General features: G+C 34.2%; 1 non-coding gene across 1 annotated transcript; it reads left to right on the top strand.

Moving 5' to 3' along the window:
* Positions 1-2,185: 2,185 nt before the first annotated feature.
* LOC113728370 (small nucleolar RNA R71) lies at positions 2,186-2,292 on the top strand. The gene has a single exon (XR_003458093.1). It is a non-coding gene; the product is annotated as a small nucleolar RNA R71 (small nucleolar RNA).
* Positions 2,293-3,037: the final 745 nt, after the last annotated feature.

The raw sequence follows: 3,037 nt of genomic DNA, 5'->3' as shown, positions 1-3,037 counted from the left end.
TTTCACCTTTTTCTGGGATAACATGAATTGGATTAATCCATACACTATCCGAGATAGAAAAAATTATACCTGCATCTAACCACTTGATAAGTTCTTATCTTATCACCTCTTTCATGTTCGGATTAAGCCTTCTTTGCAATTCGACCACTGGTTTGTAATTATCTTCCAAAAGAATGCTATGCATGCATATAAAAGGGCTAATTCCTTGAATGTCAAAGATGATCCATCTGATAGCCTTCTTGTGCTTCCTTAAAACTCTTAACAACTTATTAAGTTGCTCTTCTTCCAAGTAGCACTAACAATTACTAGTAGAGTTTCATTTTCACCAAGAAACTCATACTTCAAATGGCTAGGAAGTGGCTTGAGTTCAACCCTTGTAGCTTCTATCTCTGAAAGTGGTGGAGGTCCCTTTCCTTGTCCAAGATTCTCGTACATATGCCATTTCCTATAAAGAGATTGTGCATCTATATATTAGGCCAATGTTTCAATTTCTTCATAATTTTCCTTCTGTATCCTTGTACTTATTAAACAAAGTTCAAGAGAATCGAAATCAAGATTGACTCGATTCAACTCTTGGGTAGCATTTCAAGAGTGTCAATTGAACAAGCATGATCAGTAAAAGAAGGGTACTTTTCCATTTCATTCAAGTTAAATATTACTTCTTCTTCACCTACTTGAAACTTTAGTTTGTCATTTTTGATATCAATAATAGTACCCGCAGTTCCTAAAAATGGTCTATCTAAAATAATTGGCATAGACATGTCTTCGTCTATACTAATACCACAAAATCCATAGAAATAATGAATTTTTGAACTTTAATCAACACATTTTCCCAAACTCCTAATGGATATCTTATAGACCAATCGGCTAACTGCAAAGTAATATTAGTGCGTTTTACCTCGTGCAACCCTAATTGTCTAGTCACCGTTAAAGGAATCAGTGATACACTTGCACTAAAGTCACATAATGCCTTAGAAAATACAATGTTACTGATGGTGCAGGGTATTGAAAAACTCTCTGGATCCTTCAATTTTGGTGGCAACTTGTTTTGTATAATGACGCTACATTCCTCCGTTAATGCTATCGTTTTGTGATTCCCCATTCTCTTCTTTTGTGTCATGATCTGCTTGAAAAACTTGGCATACGAAGGAATCTGCAAAATAGCATCAACGAAAGAAATATTAATATACAATTATTTGAAAATTTTGACAAACTTTTCGAAATCTTTGTCAAGTTTATTTGGCTTGAATCGTTGAGAAAATGAAACTGTTGAAGGTATCGAAATGGTAGTGGAGGATGTAGGTTATTTTTCTTTCGATTTTCCTTTACTACCTTCCCCCACACTTATCTCTTGTTCTATTCGCTCATCTCCTTATCTGTCACTCTCATTGCTCTCTCTATTTTCTACCATCAGAGGATCCTCTAGTCGTTTACCACTACGAACAGTAATAACCTTGACGTGTTCTCTAGGATTCACCTCCGTTTTATTAGGCAACTCCCATTGATTTCGATTATTAGTAGAATTGGCGATTTAACGAATCTAGATTTTCACATTTCTTTACATTCCGGTCAATTGGTCCAATCGTCCCTTTAGCCACTCAAATTTCTTCGACGTATCCTTAGCCAAATTTTTCACTGCAATCTCCCAATCCGGTTTAGTATTCTTTAGTTGTTATCTTGGTTGGAAACCCAGCGGATTAGTCGGCCTTTGTGGGTTGTCTTGATCTTTTCACCCAAAATTTGGATGATTTCTCCATCCCGAATTATAGGTATTCGAGTATGGATTGTTTAAGTATTACTATTGTAATTATTGACAAATTGAGCCTGTTCAAGATCAATACACTCATTAGTATCGTGTTCTTCTCCATATACGGAACAACAAATTACATGCACATTGGAAGAAGAACTTGGACCACATCTACCTTGTCAGTTCAACACTTTTATCATATTGCTCATTTGAATACTAAGCATATTGATGGTATCAATTTCAATTATACCTGCTTGTCGTCTTGGATCATTTCTTTTATTAGCCCGTTGATAATTATTTGCTGTCATTTTCTCTATCAAACCTTGAGATTCTTGAGGTGATTTTATCATCGAAACTGCACCTGTGGTTGCATCAATAGTAGTTTTAGTAAAAAAGAATAAACCATTATAAAAGATTTGTACAATTAGTCAATCGAAAAATCCGTAGTGTGGACATTTTTGAAATAAATCTCTAAACGTTTTCCATACTTCATATAATGACTCACCATCCAATTGACTAAAACTAGTAATATCCATTCTAAATTTAGCCGTTTTATTTGGTGGAAAGTATTCATTCAAAAATGCCCTAGACAAATCATCCCAAGGAGTGAAATTGTTAGGGGCATGAGAATGTAATCAAAATTTAGCCTTATCTCTTAACAAAAATGGAACAATCTTAGTCTTATAACATCCTCACTAACTTCATTCATTTTGATTATATCACATATCTCAAAAAATGTGACTAAGTGTGCATTTGGATCCTCTATGGCATCACCTCCAAATTGAGATTATTGCACAATTTAGATTAATGATGGTTTAATATCAAAATTATTAGCGTTTACCGCCGGCCGTGCTATACTTGTTTGAGATTCTTGGGTTCCTGATAGAGCAAAATCCCTAAGAGCTTGCTTATTTGCTTCGTTTTTCGCCATTTCTTCTTCAAAAGATAGTTTTATCGCGATTCCTCTATTTATTGCGAACCTCTTCTTCTTCTTCTTGTAGTGTACGCCTTCTTTATCTACGTAATGTCTATTTAATTTCTGGTTCAAAATGTGCTACTACCCTAAAATTCGGTGCATGCACTACAATAAAAAATAAAGAGGTTATATAGAATTATTTCACAAAACTACTAGAAATTCTAACTTAACTAGAAACAAAAATTAACTAACTAATATAAAGAATGTCTAAATTAATAAAACTTGTTAGACCCTAATATTGCCTCTCCCCGGCAACAGTGCCAAAAACTTGACGAAATTTTTGATATAAGTACAAGTTTAATCATGAAATATAC

This window comes from Coffea arabica, chromosome 2c (genome assembly GCF_036785885.1).
Source record: "Coffea arabica cultivar ET-39 chromosome 2c, Coffea Arabica ET-39 HiFi, whole genome shotgun sequence".
Classification (NCBI taxonomy): Eukaryota; Viridiplantae; Streptophyta; class Magnoliopsida; order Gentianales; family Rubiaceae; genus Coffea; species Coffea arabica.
The sequence above is the reverse complement of the archived record's forward strand: the minus strand, read 5'-3'. Positions and strand labels throughout refer to the sequence as shown.